The sequence below is a fragment of the Euprymna scolopes genome, chromosome 18, assembly GCF_053919585.1.
Source record: "Euprymna scolopes isolate OS-2025 chromosome 18, ASM5391958v1, whole genome shotgun sequence".
Lineage (NCBI taxonomy): Eukaryota > Metazoa > Mollusca > Cephalopoda > Sepiida > Sepiolidae > Euprymna > Euprymna scolopes.
The window spans coordinates 127419686-127432141 of record NC_136499.1 but is presented as its reverse complement, the minus strand read 5'-3'; the positions used below and the strand labels follow the sequence as shown (position 1 = coordinate 127432141).

General features: G+C 35.4%; 46 non-coding genes across 46 annotated transcripts; all 46 read right to left on the bottom strand.

Moving 5' to 3' along the window:
- Positions 1 to 118: 118 nt before the first annotated feature.
- Positions 119 to 237, bottom strand: LOC145300784 (5S ribosomal RNA). Its single transcript, XR_013872995.1, has one exon. It is a non-coding gene; the product is annotated as a 5S ribosomal RNA (ribosomal RNA).
- Positions 238 to 388: 151 nt separating this feature from the next.
- On the bottom strand, positions 389 to 507 carry LOC145300773 (5S ribosomal RNA). The gene has a single exon (XR_013872984.1). It is a non-coding gene; the product is annotated as a 5S ribosomal RNA (ribosomal RNA).
- Positions 508 to 658: 151 nt separating this feature from the next.
- On the bottom strand, positions 659 to 777 carry LOC145300762 (5S ribosomal RNA). Its single transcript, XR_013872973.1, has one exon. It is a non-coding gene; the product is annotated as a 5S ribosomal RNA (ribosomal RNA).
- Positions 778 to 925: 148 nt separating this feature from the next.
- On the bottom strand, positions 926 to 1044 carry LOC145299640 (5S ribosomal RNA). The gene has a single exon (XR_013871891.1). It is a non-coding gene; the product is annotated as a 5S ribosomal RNA (ribosomal RNA).
- Positions 1045 to 1195: 151 nt separating this feature from the next.
- Positions 1196 to 1314, bottom strand: LOC145299417 (5S ribosomal RNA). Its single transcript, XR_013871674.1, has one exon. It is a non-coding gene; the product is annotated as a 5S ribosomal RNA (ribosomal RNA).
- A 149-nt stretch (positions 1315 to 1463) lies between these two features.
- LOC145300751 (5S ribosomal RNA) lies at positions 1464 to 1582 on the bottom strand. Its single transcript, XR_013872962.1, has one exon. It is a non-coding gene; the product is annotated as a 5S ribosomal RNA (ribosomal RNA).
- Positions 1583 to 1734: 152 nt separating this feature from the next.
- Positions 1735 to 1854, bottom strand: LOC145300550 (5S ribosomal RNA). The gene has a single exon (XR_013872766.1). It is a non-coding gene; the product is annotated as a 5S ribosomal RNA (ribosomal RNA).
- Positions 1855 to 2004: 150 nt separating this feature from the next.
- LOC145300740 (5S ribosomal RNA) lies at positions 2005 to 2123 on the bottom strand. Its single transcript, XR_013872951.1, has one exon. It is a non-coding gene; the product is annotated as a 5S ribosomal RNA (ribosomal RNA).
- Positions 2124 to 2275: 152 nt separating this feature from the next.
- LOC145300728 (5S ribosomal RNA) lies at positions 2276 to 2394 on the bottom strand. Its single transcript, XR_013872940.1, has one exon. It is a non-coding gene; the product is annotated as a 5S ribosomal RNA (ribosomal RNA).
- A 150-nt stretch (positions 2395 to 2544) lies between these two features.
- LOC145300974 (5S ribosomal RNA) lies at positions 2545 to 2663 on the bottom strand. Its single transcript, XR_013873179.1, has one exon. It is a non-coding gene; the product is annotated as a 5S ribosomal RNA (ribosomal RNA).
- Positions 2664 to 2814: 151 nt separating this feature from the next.
- LOC145300717 (5S ribosomal RNA) lies at positions 2815 to 2933 on the bottom strand. Its single transcript, XR_013872929.1, has one exon. It is a non-coding gene; the product is annotated as a 5S ribosomal RNA (ribosomal RNA).
- Positions 2934 to 3084: 151 nt separating this feature from the next.
- LOC145300706 (5S ribosomal RNA) lies at positions 3085 to 3203 on the bottom strand. Its single transcript, XR_013872918.1, has one exon. It is a non-coding gene; the product is annotated as a 5S ribosomal RNA (ribosomal RNA).
- A 151-nt stretch (positions 3204 to 3354) lies between these two features.
- On the bottom strand, positions 3355 to 3473 carry LOC145299596 (5S ribosomal RNA). The gene has a single exon (XR_013871848.1). It is a non-coding gene; the product is annotated as a 5S ribosomal RNA (ribosomal RNA).
- A 151-nt stretch (positions 3474 to 3624) lies between these two features.
- LOC145300694 (5S ribosomal RNA) lies at positions 3625 to 3743 on the bottom strand. Its single transcript, XR_013872907.1, has one exon. It is a non-coding gene; the product is annotated as a 5S ribosomal RNA (ribosomal RNA).
- A 152-nt stretch (positions 3744 to 3895) lies between these two features.
- On the bottom strand, positions 3896 to 4014 carry LOC145300682 (5S ribosomal RNA). Its single transcript, XR_013872896.1, has one exon. It is a non-coding gene; the product is annotated as a 5S ribosomal RNA (ribosomal RNA).
- Positions 4015 to 4165: 151 nt separating this feature from the next.
- LOC145300670 (5S ribosomal RNA) lies at positions 4166 to 4284 on the bottom strand. The gene has a single exon (XR_013872884.1). It is a non-coding gene; the product is annotated as a 5S ribosomal RNA (ribosomal RNA).
- Positions 4285 to 4435: 151 nt separating this feature from the next.
- On the bottom strand, positions 4436 to 4554 carry LOC145300659 (5S ribosomal RNA). The gene has a single exon (XR_013872873.1). It is a non-coding gene; the product is annotated as a 5S ribosomal RNA (ribosomal RNA).
- Positions 4555 to 4705: 151 nt separating this feature from the next.
- Positions 4706 to 4824, bottom strand: LOC145299638 (5S ribosomal RNA). Its single transcript, XR_013871889.1, has one exon. It is a non-coding gene; the product is annotated as a 5S ribosomal RNA (ribosomal RNA).
- Positions 4825 to 4975: 151 nt separating this feature from the next.
- Positions 4976 to 5094, bottom strand: LOC145299416 (5S ribosomal RNA). Its single transcript, XR_013871673.1, has one exon. It is a non-coding gene; the product is annotated as a 5S ribosomal RNA (ribosomal RNA).
- Positions 5095 to 5244: 150 nt separating this feature from the next.
- LOC145300648 (5S ribosomal RNA) lies at positions 5245 to 5363 on the bottom strand. The gene has a single exon (XR_013872862.1). It is a non-coding gene; the product is annotated as a 5S ribosomal RNA (ribosomal RNA).
- A 151-nt stretch (positions 5364 to 5514) lies between these two features.
- LOC145300637 (5S ribosomal RNA) lies at positions 5515 to 5633 on the bottom strand. Its single transcript, XR_013872851.1, has one exon. It is a non-coding gene; the product is annotated as a 5S ribosomal RNA (ribosomal RNA).
- A 151-nt stretch (positions 5634 to 5784) lies between these two features.
- Positions 5785 to 5903, bottom strand: LOC145299415 (5S ribosomal RNA). The gene has a single exon (XR_013871672.1). It is a non-coding gene; the product is annotated as a 5S ribosomal RNA (ribosomal RNA).
- Positions 5904 to 6053: 150 nt separating this feature from the next.
- On the bottom strand, positions 6054 to 6172 carry LOC145300626 (5S ribosomal RNA). The gene has a single exon (XR_013872840.1). It is a non-coding gene; the product is annotated as a 5S ribosomal RNA (ribosomal RNA).
- A 151-nt stretch (positions 6173 to 6323) lies between these two features.
- On the bottom strand, positions 6324 to 6442 carry LOC145300615 (5S ribosomal RNA). Its single transcript, XR_013872829.1, has one exon. It is a non-coding gene; the product is annotated as a 5S ribosomal RNA (ribosomal RNA).
- Positions 6443 to 6593: 151 nt separating this feature from the next.
- LOC145300604 (5S ribosomal RNA) lies at positions 6594 to 6712 on the bottom strand. The gene has a single exon (XR_013872818.1). It is a non-coding gene; the product is annotated as a 5S ribosomal RNA (ribosomal RNA).
- A 152-nt stretch (positions 6713 to 6864) lies between these two features.
- LOC145300595 (5S ribosomal RNA) lies at positions 6865 to 6983 on the bottom strand. Its single transcript, XR_013872809.1, has one exon. It is a non-coding gene; the product is annotated as a 5S ribosomal RNA (ribosomal RNA).
- Positions 6984 to 7134: 151 nt separating this feature from the next.
- Positions 7135 to 7253, bottom strand: LOC145300593 (5S ribosomal RNA). The gene has a single exon (XR_013872807.1). It is a non-coding gene; the product is annotated as a 5S ribosomal RNA (ribosomal RNA).
- Positions 7254 to 7405: 152 nt separating this feature from the next.
- LOC145299497 (5S ribosomal RNA) lies at positions 7406 to 7524 on the bottom strand. Its single transcript, XR_013871752.1, has one exon. It is a non-coding gene; the product is annotated as a 5S ribosomal RNA (ribosomal RNA).
- A 150-nt stretch (positions 7525 to 7674) lies between these two features.
- On the bottom strand, positions 7675 to 7793 carry LOC145300581 (5S ribosomal RNA). The gene has a single exon (XR_013872796.1). It is a non-coding gene; the product is annotated as a 5S ribosomal RNA (ribosomal RNA).
- Positions 7794 to 7942: 149 nt separating this feature from the next.
- Positions 7943 to 8061, bottom strand: LOC145300436 (5S ribosomal RNA). The gene has a single exon (XR_013872658.1). It is a non-coding gene; the product is annotated as a 5S ribosomal RNA (ribosomal RNA).
- A 152-nt stretch (positions 8062 to 8213) lies between these two features.
- Positions 8214 to 8332, bottom strand: LOC145300570 (5S ribosomal RNA). Its single transcript, XR_013872785.1, has one exon. It is a non-coding gene; the product is annotated as a 5S ribosomal RNA (ribosomal RNA).
- Positions 8333 to 8483: 151 nt separating this feature from the next.
- Positions 8484 to 8602, bottom strand: LOC145300558 (5S ribosomal RNA). Its single transcript, XR_013872773.1, has one exon. It is a non-coding gene; the product is annotated as a 5S ribosomal RNA (ribosomal RNA).
- A 151-nt stretch (positions 8603 to 8753) lies between these two features.
- Positions 8754 to 8872, bottom strand: LOC145300546 (5S ribosomal RNA). The gene has a single exon (XR_013872762.1). It is a non-coding gene; the product is annotated as a 5S ribosomal RNA (ribosomal RNA).
- A 151-nt stretch (positions 8873 to 9023) lies between these two features.
- Positions 9024 to 9142, bottom strand: LOC145301084 (5S ribosomal RNA). The gene has a single exon (XR_013873285.1). It is a non-coding gene; the product is annotated as a 5S ribosomal RNA (ribosomal RNA).
- Positions 9143 to 9293: 151 nt separating this feature from the next.
- Positions 9294 to 9412, bottom strand: LOC145300849 (5S ribosomal RNA). Its single transcript, XR_013873059.1, has one exon. It is a non-coding gene; the product is annotated as a 5S ribosomal RNA (ribosomal RNA).
- A 149-nt stretch (positions 9413 to 9561) lies between these two features.
- Positions 9562 to 9680, bottom strand: LOC145300534 (5S ribosomal RNA). The gene has a single exon (XR_013872751.1). It is a non-coding gene; the product is annotated as a 5S ribosomal RNA (ribosomal RNA).
- Positions 9681 to 9831: 151 nt separating this feature from the next.
- Positions 9832 to 9950, bottom strand: LOC145300523 (5S ribosomal RNA). The gene has a single exon (XR_013872740.1). It is a non-coding gene; the product is annotated as a 5S ribosomal RNA (ribosomal RNA).
- A 151-nt stretch (positions 9951 to 10101) lies between these two features.
- LOC145300511 (5S ribosomal RNA) lies at positions 10102 to 10220 on the bottom strand. The gene has a single exon (XR_013872729.1). It is a non-coding gene; the product is annotated as a 5S ribosomal RNA (ribosomal RNA).
- A 148-nt stretch (positions 10221 to 10368) lies between these two features.
- LOC145300500 (5S ribosomal RNA) lies at positions 10369 to 10487 on the bottom strand. Its single transcript, XR_013872718.1, has one exon. It is a non-coding gene; the product is annotated as a 5S ribosomal RNA (ribosomal RNA).
- Positions 10488 to 10639: 152 nt separating this feature from the next.
- On the bottom strand, positions 10640 to 10758 carry LOC145300488 (5S ribosomal RNA). Its single transcript, XR_013872707.1, has one exon. It is a non-coding gene; the product is annotated as a 5S ribosomal RNA (ribosomal RNA).
- Positions 10759 to 10909: 151 nt separating this feature from the next.
- LOC145300477 (5S ribosomal RNA) lies at positions 10910 to 11028 on the bottom strand. The gene has a single exon (XR_013872696.1). It is a non-coding gene; the product is annotated as a 5S ribosomal RNA (ribosomal RNA).
- A 151-nt stretch (positions 11029 to 11179) lies between these two features.
- LOC145299496 (5S ribosomal RNA) lies at positions 11180 to 11298 on the bottom strand. Its single transcript, XR_013871751.1, has one exon. It is a non-coding gene; the product is annotated as a 5S ribosomal RNA (ribosomal RNA).
- Positions 11299 to 11448: 150 nt separating this feature from the next.
- LOC145300465 (5S ribosomal RNA) lies at positions 11449 to 11567 on the bottom strand. Its single transcript, XR_013872685.1, has one exon. It is a non-coding gene; the product is annotated as a 5S ribosomal RNA (ribosomal RNA).
- Positions 11568 to 11716: 149 nt separating this feature from the next.
- On the bottom strand, positions 11717 to 11835 carry LOC145301093 (5S ribosomal RNA). The gene has a single exon (XR_013873294.1). It is a non-coding gene; the product is annotated as a 5S ribosomal RNA (ribosomal RNA).
- Positions 11836 to 11987: 152 nt separating this feature from the next.
- On the bottom strand, positions 11988 to 12106 carry LOC145300453 (5S ribosomal RNA). Its single transcript, XR_013872674.1, has one exon. It is a non-coding gene; the product is annotated as a 5S ribosomal RNA (ribosomal RNA).
- Positions 12107 to 12257: 151 nt separating this feature from the next.
- Positions 12258 to 12376, bottom strand: LOC145300441 (5S ribosomal RNA). Its single transcript, XR_013872662.1, has one exon. It is a non-coding gene; the product is annotated as a 5S ribosomal RNA (ribosomal RNA).
- Positions 12377 to 12456: the final 80 nt, after the last annotated feature.

Here is a 12456-nt window from a genome sequence, read left to right as displayed (position 1 = left end):
TCAATATTTGTTTACCAAATCTGATAATTTAATGATACTTTATTTGTTTTTTTTTATCTAATATTTTACATTAAAATCGAACGCATTTTTATGAGTTTTTCCAAAAATTCAGGGGAAATGCTTACAGCACCTGGTATTCCCAAGCGGTCACCCATCTAAGTACTGACCAGGCTCTACGTTGCTTAACTTCGGGGATCGGACGAGAACCGGTGTTTTCAACGTGATATGGCCGTAAGCGAAGACGTGCCATAATTTTAACTATTAAAATTTCAATATTTATTTACCAAATCTGATAATGTAATGATATTTTGTTTTTTGTTTTTTTATCTAATATTTTACATTAAAATCGAACGCATTTTTATGAGTTTTTCCAAAAATTCAGGGGAAATGCTTACAGCACCTGGTATTCCCAAGCGGTCACCCATCTAAGTACTGACCAGGCTCTACGTTGCTTAACTTCGGGGATCGGACGAGAACCGGTGTTTTCAACGTGATATGGCCGTAAGCGAAGACGTGCCATAATTTTAACTATTACAATTTCAATATTTATTTACCAAATCTGATAATGTAATGATATTTTGTTTTTTGTTTTTTTATCTAATATTTTACATTAAAATCGAACGCATTTTTATGAGTTTTTCCAAAACTTCAGGGGAAATGCTTACAGCACCTGGTATTCCCAAGCGGTCACCCATCTAAGTACTGACCAGGCTCTACGTTGCTTAACTTCGGGGATCGGACGAGAACCGGTGTTTTCAACGTGATATGGCCGTAAGCGAAGACGTGCCATAATTTTAACTATTACAATTTTAATATTTATTTACCAAATCTGATAATGTAATGATATTTTGTTTTTTGTTTTTTTATCTATTTTACATTAAAATCGAACGCATTTTTATGAGTTTTTCCAAAAATTCAGGGGAAATGCTTACAGCACCTGGTATTCCCAAGCGGTCACCCATCTAAGTACTGACCAGGTTCTACGTTGCTTAACTTCGGGGATCGGACGAGAACCGGTGTTTTCAACGTGATATGGCCGTAAGCGAAGACGTGCCATAATTTTAACTATTACAATTTCAATATTTATTTACCAAATCTGATAATGTAATGATATTTTGTTTTTTGTTTTTTTATCTAATATTTTACATTAAAATCGAACGAATTTTTATGAGTTTTTCCAAAAATTAAGGGGAAACGCTTACAGCACCTGGTATTCCCAAGCGGTCACCCATCTAAGTACTGACCAGGCTCTACGTTGCTTAACTTCGGGGATCGGACGAGAACCGGTGTTTTCAACGTGATATGGCCGTAAGCGAAGAAGTGCGATAATTTTAACTATTACAATTTCAATATTTATTTACCAAATCTGATAATTTAATGATACTTTATTTCTTTTTTTTACCTACTATTTTACATTAAAATCGAACGCATTTTTATGAGTTTTTCCAAAAATTCAGGGGAAATGCTTACAGCACCTGGTATTCCCAAGCGGTCACCCATCTAAGTACTGACCAGGCTCTACGTTGCTTAACTTCGGGGATCGGACGAGAACCGGTGTTTTCAACGTGATATGGCCGTAAGCGAAGACGTGCCATAATTTTAACTATTACAATTTCAATATTTATTTACCAAATCTGATAATGTAATGATATTTTGTTTTTTGTTTTTTTTATCTAATATTTTACATTAAAATCGAACGCATTTTTATGAGTTTTTCCAAAAATTCAGGGGAAATGCTTACAGCACCTGGTATTCCCAAGCGGTCACCCATCTAAGTACTGACCAGGCTCTACGTTGCTTAACTTCGGGGGATCGGACGAGAACCGGTGTTTTCAACGTGATATGGCCGTAAGCGAAGAAGTGCGATAATTTTAACTATTACAATTTCAATATTTGTTTACCAAATCTGATAATTTAATGATACTTTATTTGTTTTTTTTTATCTAATATTTTACATTAAAATCGAACGCATTTTTATGAGTTTTTCCAAAAATTCAGGGGAAATGCTTACAGCACCTGGTATTCCCAAGCGGTCACCCATCTAAGTACTGACCAGGCTCTACGTTGCTTAACTTCGGGGATCGGACGAGAACCGGTGTTTTCAACGTGATATGGCCGTAAGCGAAGACGTGCCATAATTTTAACTATTACAATTTTAATATTTATTTACCAAATCTGATAATGTAATGATATTTTGTTTTTTGTTTTTTTTATCTAATATTTTACATTAAAATCGAACGCATTTTTATGAGTTTTTCCAAAAATTCAGGGGAAATGCTTACAGCACCTGGTATTCCCAAGCGGTCACCCATCTAAGTACTGACCAGGCTCTACGTTGCTTAACTTCGGGGATCGGACGAGAACCGGTGTTTTCAACGTGATATGGCCGTAAGCGAAGACGTGCCATAATTTTAACTATTACAATTTCAATATTTGTTTACCAAATCTGATAATTTAATGATACTTTATTTGTTTTTTTTTATCTAATATTTTACATTAAAATCGAACGCATTTTTATGAGTTTTTCCAAAAATTCAGGGGAAATGCTTACAGCACCTGGTATTCCCAAGCGGTCACCCATCTAAGTACTGACCAGGCTCTACGTTGCTTAACTTCGGGGATCGGACGAGAACACGTGTTTTCAACGTGATATGGCCGTAAGCGAAGACGTGTCATAATTTTAACTATTACAATTTCAATATTTATTTACCAAATCTGATAATGTAATGATATTTTGTTTTTTGTTTTTTTATCTAATATTTTACATTAAAATCGAACGCATTTTTATGAGTTTTTCCAAAAATTCAGGGGAAATGCTTACAGCACCTGGTATTCCCAAGCGGTCACCCATCTAAGTACTGACCAGGCTCTACGTTGCTTAACTTCGGGGATCGGACGAGAACCGGTGTTTTCAACGTGATATGGCCGTAAGCGAAGACGTGCCATAATTTTAACTATTACAATTTCAATATTTATTTACCAAATCTGATAATGTAATGATATTTTGTTTTTTGTTTTTTTATCTAATATTTTACATTAAAATCGAACGCATTTTTATGAGTTTTTCCAAAAATTCAGGGGAAATGCTTACAGCACCTGGTATTCCCAAGCGGTCACCCATCTAAGTACTGACCAGGCTCTACGTTGCTTAACTTCGGGGATCGGACGAGAACCGGTGTTTTCAACGTGATATGGCCGTAAGCGAAGACGTGCCATAATTTTAACTATTACAATTTCAATATTTATTTACCAAATCTGATAATGTAATGATATTTTGTTTTTTGTTTTTTTATCTAATATTTTACATTAAAATCGAACGCATTTTTATGAGTTTTTCCAAAAATTCAGGGGAAATGCTTACAGCGCCTGGTATTCCCAAGCGGTCACCCATCTAAGTACTGACCAGGCTCTACGTTGCTTAACTTCGGGGATCGGACGAGAACCGGTGTTTTCAACGTGATATGGCCGTAAGCGAAGACGTGCCATAATTTTAACTATTACAATTTCAATATTTATTTACCAAATCTGATAATGTAATGATATTTTGTTTTTTGTTTTTTTATCTAATATTTTACATTAAAATCGAACGCATTTTTATGAGTTTTTCCAAAAATTCAGGGGAAATGCTTACAGCACCTGGTATTCCCAAGCGGTCACCCATCTAAGTACTGACCAGGCTCTACGTTGCTTAACTTCGGGGATCGGACGAGAACCGGTGTTTTCAACGTGATATGGCCGTAAGCGAAGACGTGCCATAATTTTAACTATTACAATTTCAATATTTATTTACCAAATCTGATAATGTAATTATATTTTGTTTTTTGTTTTTTTTACCTAATATTTTACATTAAAATCGAACGCATTTTTATGAGTTTTTCCAAAAATTCAGGGGAAATGCTTACAGCACCTGGTATTCCCAAGCGGTCACCCATCTAAGTACTGACCAGGCTCTACGTTGCTTAACTTCGGGGATCGGACGAGAACCGGTGTTTTCAACGTGATATGGCCGTAAGCGAAGACGTGCCATAATTTTAACTATTACAATTTCAATATTTATTTAGCAAATCTGATAATGTAATGATATTTTGTTTTTTGTTTTTTTATCTAATATTTTACATTAAAATCGAACGCATTTTTATGAGTTTTTCCAAAAATTCAGGGGAAATGCTTACAGCACCTGGTATTCCCAAGCGGTCACCCATCTAAGTACTGACCAGGCTCTACGTTGCTTAACTTCGGGGATCGGACGAGAACCGGTGTTTTCAACGTGATATGGCCGTAAGCGAAGACGTGCCATAATTTTAACTATTACAATTTCAATATTTATTTACCAAATCTGATAATGTAATGATATTTTGTTTTTTGTTTTTTTATCTAATATTTTACATTAAAATCGAACGCATTTTTATGAGTTTTTCCAAAAATTCAGGGGAAATGCTTACAGCACCTGGTATTCCCAAGCGGTCACCCATCTAAGTACTGACCAGGCTCTACGTTGCTTAACTTCGGGGATCGGACGAGAACCGGTGTTTTCAACGTGATATGGCCGTAAGCGAAGACGTGCCATAATTTTAACTATTACAATTTTAATATTTATTTACCAAATCTGATAATGTAATGATATTTTGTTTTTTGTTTTTTTATCTAATATTTTACATTAAAATCGAACGCATTTTTATGAGTTTTTCCAAAAATTCAGGGGAAATGCTTACAGCACCTGGTATTCCCAAGCGGTCACCCATCTAAGTACTGACCAGGTTCTACGTTGCTTAACTTCGGGGATCGGACGAGAACCGGTGTTTTCAACGTGATATGGCCGTAAGCGAAGACGTGCCATAATTTTAACTATTACAATTTCAATATTTATTTACCAAATCTGATAATGTAATGATATTTTGTTTTTTGTTTTTTTATCTAATATTTTACATTAAAATCGAACGCATTTTTATGAGTTTTTCCAAAAATTAAGGGGAAACGCTTACAGCACCTGGTATTCCCAAGCGGTCACCCATCTAAGTACTGACCAGGCTCTACGTTGCTTAACTTCGGGGATCGGACGAGAACCGGTGTTTTCAACGTGATATGGCCGTAAGCGAAGAAGTGCGATAATTTTAACTATTACAATTTCAATATTTGTTTACCAAATCTGATAATTTAATGATACTTTATTTGTTTTTTTTTATCTAATATTTTACATTAAAATCGAACGCATTTTTATGAGTTTTTCCAAAAATTCAGGGGAAATGCTTACAGCACCTGGTATTCCCAAGCGGTCACCCATCTAAGTACTGACCAGGCTCTACGTTGCTTAACTTCGGGGATCGGACGAGAACCGGTGTTTTCAACGTGATATGGCCGTAAGCGAAGACGTGTCATAATTTTAACTATTACAATTTCAATATTTATTTACCAAATCTGATAATGTAATGATATTTTGTTTTTTGTTTTTTTATCTAATATTTTACATTAAAATCGAACGCATTTTTATGAGTTTTTCCAAAAATTCAGGGGAAATGCTTACAGCACCTGGTATTCCCAAGCGGTCACCCATCTAAGTACTGACCAGGCTCTACGTTGCTTAACTTCGGGGATCGGACGAGAACCGGTGTTTTCAACGTGATATGGCCGTAAGCGAAGACGTGCCATAATTTTAACTATTACAATTTCAATATTTATTTACCAAATCTGATAATGTAATGATATTTTGTTTTTTGTTTTTTTATCTAATATTTTACATTAAAATCGAACGCATTTTTATGAGTTTTTCCAAAAATTAAGGGGAAACGCTTACAGCACCTGGTATTCCCAAGCGGTCACCCATCTAAGTACTGACCAGGCTCTACGTTGCTTAACTTCGGGGATCGGACGAGAACCGGTGTTTTCAACGTGATATGGCCGTAAGCGAAGAAGTGCGATAATTTTAACTATTACAATTTCAATATTTGTTTACCAAATCTGATAATTTAATGATACTTTATTTGTTTTTTTTTATCTAATATTTTACATTAAAATCGAACGCATTTTTATGAGTTTTTCCAAAAATTCAGGGGAAATGCTTACAGCACCTGGTATTCCCAAGCGGTCACCCATCTAAGTACTGACCAGGCTCTACGTTGCTTAACTTCGGGGATCGGACGAGAACCGGTGTTTTCAACGTGATATGGCCGTAAGCGAAGACGTGTCATAATTTTAACTATTACAATTTCAATATTTATTTACCAAATCTGATAATGTAATGATATTTTGTTTTTTGTTTTTTTATCTAATATTTTACATTAAAATCGAACGCATTTTTATGAGTTTTTCCAAAAATTCAGGGGAAATGCTTACAGCACCTGGTATTCCCAAGCGGTCACCCATCTAAGTACTGACCAGGCTCTACGTTGCTTAACTTCGGGGATCGGACGAGAACCGGTGTTTTCAACGTGATATGGCCGTAAGCGAAGACGTGCCATAATTTTAACTATTACAATTTCAATATTTATTTACCAAATCTGATAATGTAATGATATTTTGTTTTTTGTTTTTTTATCTAATATTTTACATTAAAATCGAACGCATTTTTATGAGTTTTTCCAAAAATTCAGGGGAAATGCTTACAGCACCTGGTATTCCCAAGCGGTCACCCATCTAAGTACTGACCAGGCTCTACGTTGCTTAACTTCGGGGATCGGACGAGAACCGGTGTTTTCAACGTGATATGGCCGTAAGCGAAGACGTGCCATAATTTTAACTATTACAATTTCAATATTTATTTACCAAATCTGATAATGTAATGATATTTTGTTTTTTTGTTTTTTTATCTAATATTTTACATTAAAATCGAACGCATTTTTATGAGTTTTTCCAAAAATTCAGGGGAAATGCTTACAGCACCTGGTATTCCCAAGCGGTCACCCATCTAAGTACTGACCAGGCTCTACGTTGCTTAACTTCGGGGATCGGACGAGAACCGGTGTTTTATACGTGATATGGCCGTAAGCGGAGACGTGCCATAATTTTAACTATTACAATTTCAATATTTATTTACCAAATCTGATAATGTAATGATATTTTGTTTTTTGTTTTTTTATCTAATATTTTACATTAAAATCGAACGCATTTTTATGAGTTTTTCCAAAAATTCAGGGGAAATGCTTACAGCACCTGGTATTCCCAAGCGGTCACCCATCTAAGTACTGACCAGGCTCTACGTTGCTTAACTTCGGGGATCGGACGAGAACCGGTGTTTTCAACGTGATATGGCCGTAAGCGAAGACGTGCCATAATTTTAACTATTACAATTTTAATATTTATTTACCAAATCTGATAATGTAATGATATTTTGTTTTTTGTTTTTTTTATCTAATATTTTACATTAAAATCGAACGCATTTTTATGAGTTTTTCCAAAAATTCAGGGGAAATGCTTACAGCACCTGGTATTCCCAAGCGGTCACCCATCTAAGTACTGACCAGGCTCTACGTTGCTTAACTTCGGGGATCGGACGAGAACCGGTGTTTTCAACGTGATATGGCCATAAGCGAAGACGTGCGATAATTTTAACTATTACAATTTCAATATTTGTTTACCAAATCTGATAATTTAATGATACTTTATTTGTTTTTTTTTATCTAATATTTTACATTAAAATCGAACGCATTTTTATGAGTTTTTCCAAAAATTCGGGGGAAATGCTTACAGCACCTGGTATTCCCAAGCGGTCACCCATCTAAGTACTGACCAGGCTCTACGTTGCTTAACTTCGGGGATCGGACGAGAACCGGTGTTTTCAACGTGATATGGCCGTAAGCGAAGACGTGCCATAATTTTAACTATTACAATTTCAATATTTATTTACCAAATCTGATAATTTAATGATACTTTAATTGTTTTTTTTACCTAATATTTTACATTAAAATCGAACGCATTTTTATGAGTTTTTCCAAAAATTCAGGGGAAATGCTTACAGCACCTGGTATTCCCAAGCGGTCACCCATCTAAGTACTGACCAGGCTCTACGTTGCTTAACTTCCGGGATCGGACGAGAACCGGTGTTTCCAACGTGATATGGCCGTAAGCGAAGACGTGCCATAATTTTAACTATTACAATTTTAATATTTATTTACCAAATCTGATAATGTAATGATATTTTGTTTTTTGTTTTTTTTATCTAATATTTTACATTAAAATCGAACGCATTTTTATGAGTTTTTCCAAAAATTCAGGGGAAATGCTTACAGCACCTGGTATTCCCAAGCGGTCACCCATCTAAGTACTGACCAGGCTCTACGTTGCTTAACTTCGGGGATCGGACGAGAACCGGTGTTTTCAACGTGATATGGCCGTAAGCGAAGACGTGCCATAATTTTAACTATTACAATTTCAATATTTATTTACCAAATCTGATAATGTAATGATATTTTGTTTTTTGTTTTTTTATCTAATATTTTACATTAAAATCGAACGCATTTTTATGAGTTTTTCCAAAAATTCAGGGGAAATGCTTACAGCACCTGGTATTCCCAAGCGGTCACCCATCTAAGTACTGACCAGGCTCTACGTTGCTTAACTTCGGGGATCGGACGAGAACCGGTGTTTTCAACGTGATATGGCCGTAAGCGAAGACGTGCCATAATTTTAACTATTACAATTTCAATATTTATTTACCAAATCTGATAATGTAATGATATTTTGTTTTTTGTTTTTTTATCTAATATTTTACATTAAAATCGAACGCATTTTTATGAGTTTTTCCAAAAATTCAGGGGAAATGCTTACAGCACCTGGTATTCCCAAGCGGTCACCCATCTAAGTACTGACCAGGCTCTACGTTGCTTAACTTCGGGGATCGGACGAGAACCGGTGTTTTCAACGTGATATGGCCGTAAGCGAAGACGTGCCATAATTTTAACTATTACAATTTTAATATTTATTTACCAAATCTGATAATGTAATGATATTTTGTTTTTTGTTTTTTTATCTAATATTTTACATTAAAATCGAACGCATTTTTATGAGTTTTTCCAAAAATTCAGGGGAAATGCTTACAGCACCTGGTATTCCCAAGCGGTAACCCATCTAAGTACTGACCAGGTTCTACGTTGCTTAACTTCGGGGATCGGACGAGAACCGGTGTTTTCAACGTCATATGGCCGTAAGCGAAGACGTGCCATAATTTTAACTATTACAATTTCAATATTTATTTACCAAATCTGATAATGTAATGATATTTTGTTTTTTGTTTTTTTATCTAATATTTTACATTAAAATCGAACGCATTTTTATGAGTTTTTCCAAAAATTCAGGGGAAATGCTTACAGCACCTGGTATTCCCAAGCGGTCACTCATCTAAGTACTGACCAGGCTCTACGTTACTTAACTTCGGGGATCGGACGAGAACCGGTGTTTTCAACGTGATATGGCCGTAAGCGAAGAAGTGCCATAATTTTAACTATTACAATTTCAATATTTATTTACCAAATCTGATAATTTAATGATACTTTATTTGTTTTTTTTACCTAATATTTTACATTAAAATCGAACGCATTTTTATGAGTTTTTCTAAAAATTCAGGGGAAATGCTTACAGCACCTGGTATTCCCAAGCGGTCACCCATCTAAGTACTGACCAGGCTCTACGTTGCTTAACTTCGGGGATCGGACGAGAACCGGTGTTTTCAACGTGATATGGCCGTAAGCGAAGACGTGCCATAATTTTAACTATTACAATTTCAATATTTATTTAGCAAATCTGATAATGTAATGATATTTTGTTTTTTGTTTTTTTATCTAATATTTTACATTAAAATCGAACGCATTTTTATGAGTTTTTCCAAAAATTCAGGGGAAATGCTTACAGCACCTGGTATTCCCAAGCGGTCACCCATCTAAGTACTGACCAGGCTCTACGTTGCTTAACTTCGGGGATCGGACGAGAACCGGTGTTTTCAACGTGATATGGCCGTAAGCGAAGACGTGCCATAATTTTAACTATTACAATTTCAATATTTATTTACCAAATCTGATAATGTAATGATATTTTGTTTTTTGTTTTTTTATCTAATATTTTACATTAAAATCGAACGCATTTTTATGAGTTTTTCCAAAAATTCAGGGGAAATGCTTACAGCACCTGGTATTCCCAAGCGGTCACCCATCTAAGTACTGACCAGGCTCTACGTTGCTTAACTTCGGGGATCGGACGAGAACCGGTGTTTTCAACGTGATATGGCCGTAAGCGAAGAAGTGCGATAATTTAACTATTACAATTTCAATATTTATTTACCAAATCTGATAATTTAATGATACTTTAATTGTTTTTTTTACCTAATATTTTACATTAAAATCGAACGCATTTTTATGAGTTTTTCCAAAATTTCAGGGGAAATGCTTACAGCACCTGGTATTCCCAAGCGGTCACCCATCTAAGTACTGACCAGGCTCTACGTTGCTTAACTTCGGGGATCGGACGAGAACCGGTGTTTTCAACGTGATATGGCCGTAAGCGAAGACGTGCCATAATTTTAACTATTACAATTTTAATATTTATTTACCAAATCTGATAATGTAATGATATTTTGTTTTTGGTTTTTTTTATCTAATATTTTACATTAAAATCGAACGCATTTTTATGAGTTTTTCCAAAAATTCAGGGGAAATGCTTACAGCACCTGGTATTCCCAAGCGGTCACCCATCTAAGTACTGACCAGGCTCTACGTTGCTTAACTTCGGGGATCGGACGAGAACCGGTGTTTTCAACGTGATATGGCCGTAAGCGAAGACGTGCCATAATTTTAACTATTACAATTTCAATATTTATTTACCAAATCTGACAATGTAATGATATTTTGTTTTTTATTTGTTTATCTAATATTTTACATTAAAATCGAACGCATTTTTATGAGTTTTTCCAAAAATTCAGGGGAAATGCTTACAGCACCTGGTATTCCCAAGCGGTCACCCATCTAAGTACTGACCAGGCTCTACGTTGCTTAACTTCGGGGATCGGACGAGAACCGGTGTTTTCAACGTGATATGGCCGTAAGCGAAGACGTGCCATAATTTTAACTATTACAATTTCAATATTTATGTACCAAATCTGATAATGTAATGATATTTTGTTTTTTGTTTTTTTATCTAATATTTTACATTAAAATCGAACGCATTTTTATGAGTTTTTCCAAAAATTCAGGGGAAATGCTTACAGCACCTGGTATTCCCAAGCGGTCACCCATCTAAGTACTGACCAGGCTCTACGTTGCTTAACTTCGGGGATCGGACGAGAACCGGTGTTTTCAACGTGATATGGCCATAAGCGAAGACGTGCGATAATTTTAACTATTACAATTTCAATATTTGTTTACCAAATCTGATAATTTAATGATACTTTATTTGTTTTTTTTTATCTAATATTTTACATTAAAATCGAACGCATTTTTATGAGTTTTTCCAAAAATTCGGGGGAAATGCTTACAGCACCTGGTATTCCCAAGCGGTCACCCATCTAAGTACTGACCAGGCTCTACGTTGCTTAACTTCGGGGATCGGACGAGAACCGGTGTTTTCAACGTGATATGGCCGTAAGCGAAGACGTGCCATAATTTTAACTATTACAATTTCAATATTTATTTACCAAATCTGATAATTTAATGATACTTTAGTTGTTTTTTTTACCTAATATTTTACATTAAAATCGAACGCATTTTTATGAGTTTTTCCAAAAATTCAGGGGAAATGCTTACAGCACCTGGTATTCCCAAGCGGTCACCCATCTAAGTACTGACCAGGCTCTAGGTTGCTTAACTTCCGGGATCGGACGAGAACCGGTGTTTCCAACGTGATATGGCCGTAAGCGAAGACGTGCCATAATTTTAACTATTACAATTTTAATATTTATTTACCAAATCTGATAATGTAATGATATTTTGTTTTTTGTTTTTTTTATCTAATATTTTACATTAAAATCGAACGCATTTTTATGAGTTTTTCCAAAAATTCAGGGGAAATGCTTACAGCACCTGGTATTCCCAAGCGGTCACCCATCTAAGTACTGACCAGGCTCTACGTTGCTTAACTTCGGGGATCGGACGAGAACCGGTGTTTTCAACGTGATATGGCCGTAAGCGAAGACGTGCCATAATTTTAACTATTACAATTTCAATATTTATTTACCAAATCTGATAATGTAATGATATTTTGTTTTTTGTTTTTTTATCTAATATTTTACATTAAAATCGAACGCATTTTTATGAGTTTTTCCAAAAATTCAGGGGAAATGCTTACAGCACCTGGTATTCCCAAGCGGTCACCCATCTAAGTACTGACCAGGCTCTACGTTGCTTAACTTCGGGGATCGGACGAGAACCGGTGTTTTCAACGTGATATGGCCGTAAGCGAAGACGTGCCATAATTTTAACTATTACAATTTCAATATTTATTTACCAAATCTGATAATGTAATGATATTTTGTTTTTT